The sequence below is a fragment of the Falco rusticolus genome, chromosome 3, assembly GCF_015220075.1.
Source record: "Falco rusticolus isolate bFalRus1 chromosome 3, bFalRus1.pri, whole genome shotgun sequence".
NCBI lineage: Eukaryota > Metazoa > Chordata > Aves > Falconiformes > Falconidae > Falco > Falco rusticolus.
In genome coordinates, this window is record NC_051189.1 from 49,332,189 (window position 1) to 49,342,499 (window position 10,311).

Consider the following 10,311-nt stretch of genomic DNA (forward strand, 5'->3'; position numbering starts at 1 on the left):
GCCCCATGGGCCTCCTCCTTTGAAGCAGAGTTCCTCCGAGAGCAGAATTAGTCCCCTGCCTACAACCTGTACTCCACAGACTGAAGTAAATCACAGTCAACTTTTTGTTGCATTGCAATGTCAAGTACAGTCATAAATATCCACAGGCTAAAAAGTAAGCAAAACAAACAAGGCTGGGCAAACCATATCGTCACGGCAAAAGCACCTCAAAGAAACTCACCAGGTAGGGCACAAGAAAGTTAAAGGCACAAACGTAAACTCTGGGTTCACTACCTTAATCCAAAAGGGGGTCTCAAAGGTTAACACGCACCCTGCCTCTCTCCTACAAGAAGCGCAGATGGACAGCAATTAAGACTCCTGCAATTTAGTTACAGCTCAGCACAAAGGAGAAGGCATTTTATCCTAACGCTGTAGGAAGGCACCATCTCTCACCGCGGACGAAGAGCGAGCAGCGGGACGCCGCGCTCCCCCCCGGCTGGGCGCCGCGTCCCCGCGGCCGGCTCGGGCAGAGTTGGAGCGGGGCGCCCTGCAGCCCCCGCCACCACCCCCCGCACCTCTGCGCCTGAAAACGGCCGCTGGCGCCGCCGACCATCCTCCCTCCAAACCGGGAGCGGGCGACCAACAGCTGCACAAAATAAAAGTCACTCGAGCCGAAGGTAACGCAGCGAAGAGGGCGGCAGAGGAGCACTTACTTGCCTGTACACCGCCGCCGGACGACCTCCTCCCAGCCGGTGAGACGCTGTGCCGCCCGTCCTCCTCGGACCGCTATTTCCAAAATACTTCCACAGGGCGCCGGCACATCTCCGGGCTCATCCGGAACGCGCAGGGAGCCCGGCCGCCGCACCCCCCAGCCCGGTGCCCATGGTGCCAGCCACAGCCCCGGCCACTGGCGCCACTTCCCGCCGGCGCTGCCTCGGGGGCTGCCCGCCGGCTAACACGGCATCGCACCCAGCCGCCGCCACCGGCTCAAACTCCGCCGCCGCGCCGAGGGGGAGCGTGGGGCTCCCCGCGCCCTTCCTGGAGACGGAGCGGGGGCGCCGGGCGGGGGCGTGCGGGCAGGCAGCGCCGCCCCTCCGCGGCGCCGAGCGGCCAGGCGAGGCGAGAGGAGGCGAGGCGAGGCGAGGCGGCGCGCCACCGCGGCCGCAGCCAGCCGCGGCGATGCCCGCCCCGCCCGGGACCCCCGCCCGCCCCCCCGCCGCTCCCGGGGCGCTCCGTAACACCGCCCCGCTGCCGGCGCCAGGAGATCCGGTGACGCGCAGCCCTCCCCCCGGGCCGGCCCCCGCGGCGGAGCGGTGTGAGCGGGCGGCGCCGCGGCGCGCCGGGGGACGCCTGACGCGGGCAGCGGGAGCCTCGGCGGGGCCCGCCGGGGGAGCGGGGCCCTTGCACCGCGCCCGGCCGCCGGCGACCCCCGGCGGGCGGGGGCAGCGCGCCTCCGGCCTCGGCGCTGCTGGAGGCGCTGGAGCTGGCGGCCCGCCGGGGGGCGGCGGTGTGCCCCCAGGCCGCGCAGGGGCGCGCTCGCCCGGAGCTCGCGGAGCTCTCCCCGGTCCTGAGGAGCCGCGGTGCCGGCTGCACCCCGCGCCCAGGCGGGAAAGTTGTCAGCCCCCTCCCGCCTCAGGGAGCCTCCGCTCCTGCTCAGCTTCCCCGGCTGACGTTCCTCCTGGCTGCGTGCCTGGGTCCGGCTGGCCGCTCGCCAGGGAGGGCACACATCGCCCCGCGCTGGGAAGGCATTCGGTGCCGGTTTTGCCGCTGGGCCAGGCGGGCTTGGCGCGGCAGGGGCGCTGCCGGTGCGGGCGCGACCTGCTCCCCGCCGCCTCCCAGCCCCCAGATCGGGCCACGGCTCCGCGGCCCCTGCCCCGCACCGCAGCACAGGGAGCCTCGCTCTCCCCAGCTGCCTCGGACAAGGCGGGGGCACAAAGGCAGCAGAGGGGTCTGTGGGGTGTCCCCCCCGCCTCCCTAAAGCCCTGCGGGGGCCTCCCCCACCCCCGCACGCCCGGGCCTCTCGCAGCAGCACACGGTGCCCCGCTGGAGACCACCCCGCAAGCATCGCCCTCCCCGTCGGGCTGCGCTGAAATGATAGAGGTTAACTAGCAGGTCGGAGAGACATACACGCACGCCCGTATATGTAGCACACATACATATATGTATGCACACACCGCATACGCGCAAGCCGGGACCGCCAGGCACCCGCCCGCCTCCGCGAAGGCTGCGGGGGCGGAGGAGAATTAACGCGGGGGGAAAGGAGAAAGAGGAGCCCGGGGCAGCCGCCCGCGGAGCCGCCGCACACGGAGCCGCCCCTCGGCAGCGCGCCCCTGCTCGCGGGCTGCGGGGAGCAGCCGTTCCCGCGGCGGGGCCGGAGGCGGACGGGCCCGCAGCGGGTGCGGAGCGGCCTCGCTGCCACCCGCCAGCGCGGGCAGGGGAGTCCCGCTGCAGCTCGGTGCGGGGCCGACCCGTCGGGGTGCTCTGCTAGACTGGGGGGGGGGGCAGGGGGACCGGCCGTGGCCTCGTCCGCATCCGCTGGGGCCCGCTTTAGCTCTTGGCAGTGTTTTCCTGTAGTCAGGCGGAGGATGGTCAAAATTAAAAGGCCAGTAAAAGGAGACTGGGGTTTGCTTTTCTGTAGCTCCTCTGCCAGCCCTTTTTCTCTCAACTCATTTAGGCTTCTTGGAATTAAAAGTAATCTTCCTACGCATTTTAGAGTTAAAGGGTCCTCTTCCACCAAGCTGCTGCAAACCTAAGCCATTAAGGGGGAGAAGGATTTAAAAAGGCGGCTTTGTGAAAACTAAATGCAGGGACAATGGAATTGCTCTGAAGAGTATAGTTAATCGTTGAGTTGATAAATGCATGAGAACATGCAGTGATAGGTTTCGTGCCTAATTGAACATATTTGTACTTCAGTTCTCATTGAGAGATACAGATCCTTATCTTCCCCCTGTGTCTTAATACTGATTGATGTTAACAGAGTTCTTGATAGCTACCAGCTAGCCAAGTTATCTGCCCTGTTGTGGTTCTGCTGAAAGATTGAGTGGTTTGAATGGACAGTTCTCCTGACAAAATTGAAAAAATAAATGATTACAACTATACCTATATTAGGACTAGGATGATTGAAATACATGTCTGAGAAGTGAAATGAGTGAAACGTAATGAACCAAAAACTCTACAAAGTCAAACACAGAAGTGGAACTGTAACCCTACTTGTTCATGCCCTGCTGAGAAAGCCGACGCTCAACCCTTGAGAGCAATTTTTAAACGAATTGGAAACAGATAATATTTTACATTCTTTTAACTACCTTAACTACCTACCCAGTCCCGCACTCAAATTCTAACAGGGACAACCTCCCGTTTTCATTGTTGAAGCCACCTTCATATATCACTCTGAAACCTGGGTATATATTAATTGGTAGATGCCATGTTCCCCCACCCACAGGAAGATCTGTTATCTTTTATGGAGACCTCTTTCTCTGTTCTTTGTGTCACAATGAAGAGTGGAATAGTTTAAGCAAGCAAGGAAACTTTGTTTTCACAAGAGGAAGTTGTTATAATTTTCACTGCAGGATCTTTCATACTGTTCCTACGTTTACTAGAATACATATGTGTTAGTTACAAGTTTCATTGGCAGTAAGAATGTGCTGAAGATGAACTTTATCAAACCAGGTGAAAACAGTGTGCCATATTTTTAATTATTAAACTGATGCCACGTGATTGCATAAAATAAGTGTGACTGTCAGTTTTACACACAACTAGAAGGATAATTTTATGTTGTATTTTTCTTCAGGCAGCACAAACAAAACATAAGGTTCTCACATATATGGAAATCCCATTTCAGGTCAGCTTAGGATGTAGCCAAAACCATGAAGCAACATTTAATGTCAGAGTGGGTAGGCCAGAATTGGTTTTGTGTAGTATGGTCAAAGCTAATTAAGACATTTCATATAATGAGCTGGTTGTAGGTTGGCTTCTGTTGTAGGTTCTGCAGCTTCAGCAAACTGGCACCACTCAAGTCACCAAGGATGGAGTGACAAAGGAGGAACAGTGTTAAAAATGGAACAAATTGAGGCTAAGCATGAAGATAAAATGTCATTGTTTAAAAAAAAGATGGGGATGAAAGGAAGAATGTCACCCAACAAGACAGCGAGTGACATTCTTTGTAAAACTGTATTGACTATCTATCTGCAAGAGGTCATTTGTCTTCTTTTCCCTGAGCAAAATTATTACAGCACCCAGTCTCTTTTTTTCTAGTTAAAGTATAGTTCACTTTGATTATCGGCAGTGATTCTGACATTTGGCAGCCAAACACTGGTGCATATGTCTGTCACATGTAAGCCTCACTGTGAAAGTGCTGGGAAATTAAAAGCAGAGAACTAAGGCTTTGAAAAAGTGGATGGGGAAAGAAACTATCAGTAGTAGCAGACAATTAAGATGAATATATAAGACAGATGTTACAGATGCTCTGGGGAGTAGAGGGGAGAGCCTTTTTATCCAACAGTGGGTTTTATGCAACAGGTTTTCCATTCATGTAGCAGGTCCTAGCACCTGTGGGAACACATCATGGCTCTCCGCTGCTACCTATTCTTTCCTTGGCAGAGCCTTATTCTTTATCAATTTTAAGCCATCAGCAATATGAAGCACACTTCAGTCTGCAAATGAAGGCAAGGTATACTCCTATTTTGAATATGAAAATCTGTTCCTGAAAACAGGCATGGTTCATGTTAATTGCAAGCACTTTTTTCAATGAAAAAGTGCCTTTAATAGACTTCTAGATGCATTTTTAATTATTCCAAAGTATTGAATCTCATCTACTCACATAAAAATGCTCTGTAAAAATACAGTATCAGTCTGTAGGAAGAACTTAATAAGCAGAATATCAAACAAATTGAAGTGAAATTGACTCTATAAGAATAGCATTAATCTGTTTCAATGTCCACTTTTGGAAAACATAGCAATCAGAATAGCAACCGTAACTCCCTTAAGGACAGGTCTCACACGCTTTATAATACGTAGGTCACAAGGTCATCTGGAAGCACCTTGGTACTCCCTATATTGAGTTACAAATGCAGAACACATTCCTGTTTTCTGATGACTGTATTCTTTTTCATTTCCATTCACAGACTGGTAATAATCCACACAACCAAGTCCAGAAATGTCTATAAACATATTCACCATATTTCCCCACAACTAGTCTAAACTAAGCTTCAAAAAATACTTGATTTACCAGTGTCCGGCATGCTTACACAAAATAACATGTAATTTGTCACCATGGCTTGTAATCTGTAATCTGAAAATCTGACTGGGGAAATGATGGAGACCAAAATAGCCTTTCAGTCTGTGGGTGGCCAAAAAAGCTGCAGCTATAGTCCATTATATTCCTTGCTGCAGTGATCTGTTTCACAAAAGCTCTTGTCAATGCATTTAAAATTCACACTCACATAGACCCAAAGAGAGACATGGGAATTTGTTCAGACTGGAACCGAATATGCTTATACATTAAAATCCCTCTCTTCACATGTAAACAGGATATTAGCAATTCTATAAATTCTATGTGAATTTTACTTTGAAATCCTGAGCTTTTCAAATCATCTCAAAGCTTGGAGGATTTAAACCCATATACATGGAAACCAAACAGCAGAGAATCTCAAAAAAAACAAACTGTGAAGTTCAGTCTTAAATTCATTCCATAATCCCAAATTTTATACCCAGCCTGTACTTCATGTTCAGCACTGTTATTATTTATGCCTGTCTATAATTGTCTTGCATCTCATTAATGGGTATTTTTAACCTATAAGAGAATTTGGATTAAATTATAACAAAGGATTTTAATTAGTTTCAGGGAAATTATGTATGTTATCTGCCTTAGTAACTAATTTATTAAAATCAATTATCACAAATCAAAAAAGGCAAGTAACAAATCATAGGCTATAAGTAGTAGGACCTAAGAAAATTATGAATTACTTTTTTATGTATTATCCTCAGTAAAAACAATTATCTTTGTACTTTTACAGTTATCCTATTTCTTCACCAAAAGAAGATAAAATGGCCCTCTGGTCATTTAAAAATCAGTTTTACACATTGCATTACTCAAAACTGTTTTTTTCCATTTGGAAGCCAAATAACTTAAAAAAAGATAAGTAGTATTTGAAGATAACTAACTTACAGTCTGTAGCATTTATAAGTCTCCATAATAAAACTAAAGATCACTAAGGATGTGAAAGAATTTATTTCTGTTACCTTCATGATTTTTGAATTGGTAGTTAAAAGATGAGACAGCAGAATTCAAATATGGGATGTAATCTGCAAATAATTTAATTGATTAAAGCATTTTTAAATATATCTGGATACAGCCATAGTTTATGAAATGATTGCTATGTTCCTGGCATTAAAGATCATTAGTATGTACCTGAGACAATTTTTGTGGATGGCATAAAAGTCAGTTTTGCCCCAAAGTTGAAACCACTCTGCAAAGAGGTATTCAGGCTTAGGTACAAAATTACACCTGTTGCAGTTAATGCCTGACAGATGGGTATTAGGGCATCCTCTGCCCAGCCCGAGTGTCTGCCTGGAGGAGGATGAAGAGAGCAGTGGCTGTTTAATCAGCAAATGCTTTCAGATAGCTCAATATTTTTTTTAACACTCATAGCTCCCAGTCAGAGAAAGGGGATGAAAAGGAGCTTTTTCTGAAGCTGCCAAACAATTGCAGGGGGGAGTGTCTGCCTATGGACAGCCTTTCTGTGTGAAGCCACCACAGCGTCCCTCCATACCTTCAATAGAAAGGGCAGCTGCTTTAGCTCAGATTTCCCTCCTCAGCTCCACAACTGTGATGTGGTGCTCTGTGAATGAATTTAGTGTTTGCTGTAATGCAAGGAATGCCTGCTTCATTGTAGAGAAGGGGATGTTGGTGTTTGTTGGTTTGAGGAACATGATAGGCGTATGTAATGCCAGACACTGTGCTGACGCTCAGTATACATAAGAAAGAAAGAACCTGGCCTACTTTGACCAGCCTGCAAAAAAAAGTAGTTTTCTACTACCATGCACAAGGTTTGCAGGCATGACCTACGCCTAACCCTAGGGAAAACCATATGGGCTGTGGGAGCTGCACCATTTGCTGATGTTTCTTGAAGAAACTGACCCTAGCTCAGAACTGTGTGACTTGTTGCATTTCTGCATTAACGAGTGAAATACTCCAGATCTTTAGTTACTGAATAGTCAGCATTGCTCTTCCATCATGTAGACAGTCTTGAAATTTTGGGGGTATTCCCCCTCTTCTAGCCAGGGAGTAACAGTTTACAGCTGTGAAATTGTTTCCCACACCACTGTGTGCTTCTCCCACCCCACTTTGATGCCATCTGCTGAACATGATTCTTACTCACACTGCTCCCAACAGTCCAGTTTGCTGGAGTTCTGTGACTCTGGTCTCTGCTCATCCCCCACCTGATGTTGCTCAGCCCTTTCTACTCAGCACAGCCTGTCCCTGCCCGTAGGCCATCTCAGTTAGCTGTCAGGAAAGGCACTGTTTGCCACCTGAGTGTTTTACCATGGTTGGCCAGAGGCCAAAATGGAGATGAAGGACAACAGCAGAAATAGTAAAAGCACACTTTTTGGAGGTTGTGGGTTTTGTGGTTTTTGCTTTTTATTTTTTAAACAGACTACTTCTAGTCACAGCGAACATGGTGTTATCTACTACGCCAGCCTTCCGGTGATGTTGCACAAAACCTAATGTTTGCTACTTCTTAACTCCAGTCTGATTGAAATGACATAATTAGCACAGCTTCATATGGTTGCCTTGTCCATACCTCAGAAGGAGCACACTTGGGGACTCCTCCACTTCGATGTGCTGCTGCAGAACAGGTCTTCTAAGCAGGTGGCTGCTGAGGGCTCTGTAGGACCTACACCTTCCTGGGTGGTGTCAGGGTGCTCTGAGGCTTGATGGCTCCCGGGAGACCCAGCTGGTATAGTGACAATATGAGGTCCAAGATCAATCTGTGAAGACAACCCACAGATCAGGGTCCAGTTCAGCAAGGTCCATGGCCAGGCACGGGCATGGCTGTGAGAGAACTGCAGGCAGGTGAACCTGCAATGCATGTCTGCATCCTACAGCAGCAACTGGTGGCCCCTTGGAAATGTGGTCCTGGTCCCCTGGGCAGGGGTAGGTGTCCAGAGGAGGCTGTGTGGGAACAGTAGGGACTGGAAATGACCTCAGGGCCCTCACAGTTGGCACAGATAGAAAATACACTTCACCTGTAACAGTGGTGAAGCAGTGCCTGCCACTTTTCTGAAGTAAACCTACTCCAGGACATTTCTTCCACAAAGGTTTTCTGTGCTGCATATACATCTGTACCAGATTATCACTCATTACAAAAACATGAAGGTACCAAGCTGAAGCTCTAGTTCTGATACAGCATTTCCCAAGAGCTGTTGATTCAAGGGCAATGCAAGCCCTTGTGCAGTTCCAGCACTGTTTTTTCTCACAGATGCAAAAGTCACCCACAGCATCTCATTCAGAAATCATGAAATGTGTATTTTTAAAGTAACATAAGAAACACTCATGCAAAATGCTTCTCATTTTTATACAAGGAAAACCACTTTGACATGGGACCTTTAAAGTGTTCCTTCTGAGATACAGTCAGCAGCTATGAAACCTAGGAATGAATTTGGACTATCCACCTCTACTTGTCTTTCACAGTAATAATCTGTCTTCCAAGTATTACCTCTCCATAAATGTTATATATTTCTGAAATATATTTTTTTCACAGAAATAAAATAAAGTATGGAATAAACCTGGTGTTTTTCTCAAGTTATAGATGGTATCTGCTAAAAATAAGAATGATGTCTGCATCACCTTAGTCCTGTATCAGTGCTCTGCTCTTGCTACCTGCATTATCCCCTTCCTTCCACTGGCCCAGGCATATGTGGGATAGCTTTAGCCACACTTAAAAAGCATGAGGAAAGAAAATTAATATCTTGTATATTTAACCAATCATTTTAGCAATTCCTTAATAATTGTTTCTGTGGAGGGAAAATAACAAATAACAGCAAGAAACATGTTGCAGAGTTATAGCCTTAAAATGTTGATAATGTAATTAATATTCCATTTCCTCTAGAAAAAAACATGTATTCTATTTTCTGCCATTGGTGACTTGGAAGTCGAGTTCAGATGATCAGCTTTCCTCTGAATTTCAATTGGCTGACTTTTGCAAATTCTCCTGTTTTGCGCCGACTAGCTATTCATTAGCTCATAATGACACTTTTTTTTCTTTCATTACAAATACTTGCGTAAAAATAATTAATTTATTCTGTTCTGTAAATTTTTAATTACTTTAGTGGACTCTGTTATCATAACTAAAGGTTGACTGAGAAAAGAATAATATTTAATAAAATTAAACTAAATTTTTAATATATATTTAAATATATTTTATATATGAATATCTATATATTATATCTATAAATACAAAATATTTAAATAAATTACATTATGTATTGCTTTCAGAAGAGTAAACTGACTCTTAAGTATATTGTGGTTCTATTTCTCCCTTAGTAATACCTCCTTCAAAAATTATCTGATGTTATCTGCAGATATGATGAAAATAGCCATAATTTAATATGTACTCAAATATTAATTGCAGCTTGTTCATGATGAAAACAAACCACTTGTCAGTATGCAATAGTTGAACACTGTAGTTTTTATAGGCTAATTAGCCTTCAATACTAACCTTCCATATGGGTCTCAGCTTTAAAAAAAAAAAACAAACGAAAGAGGAAGTAGACATGCATCTCAAAACAATCTTATTTTTCACTACAGGTGTTCCTGGAAGACTAAGTAGAAATGGGTCACAGTTCTATCACAAAGCTATGAAATCCTTAGCAGATCCCATCACAGGTACAGGTAGGGTTTCATGGCTATGAAATGAGTGAATTCCTAGCTTTCTTTCCAAGTGGCACTAACCAGTGAGTTAGATTTTAAGCCAATACTATTATGAGTGTTTTAAAGAAATGTTAACTCTATACTTTGCTTAATTTTTAAAAGAAAATATTGACTTAACATTTGGGATTGAGTTAACATTTTTTTTCCACAGTTAATTAATAGCACTTAAAAGATACAAACATATACCCCTGGAATTTGCATAAAGCTTGATAAAAAGGCATCAGAGATTTAAACATATGTAATGCATGCATGTTAGAAATCAAATCATTGTGAAATTTATCAGTTCTGTCAGGTCAGAAATGGGAGGAAATTTCCTTTTTATTTGGTAGGAAATGCTGTGTTGTTGATAAACTATCTCAAAATTTTCTAGAGAAAATAATCAGAAAAAACTTTCACATCAG

General features: G+C 46.1%; 1 protein-coding gene across 1 annotated transcript in view; it reads right to left on the bottom strand.

Moving 5' to 3' along the window:
* Positions 1-1,177, bottom strand: part of SNTG1 (syntrophin gamma 1) — a 358,445-nt gene extending 357,268 nt beyond the window's left edge. Inside the window, exon 1 of the mRNA XM_037381799.1 lies at positions 693-1,177. The gene's annotated coding sequence lies outside the window, so the exon portion shown is untranslated. The remainder of the gene's footprint in view (positions 1-692) is intronic.
* Positions 1,178-10,311: the final 9,134 nt, after the last annotated feature.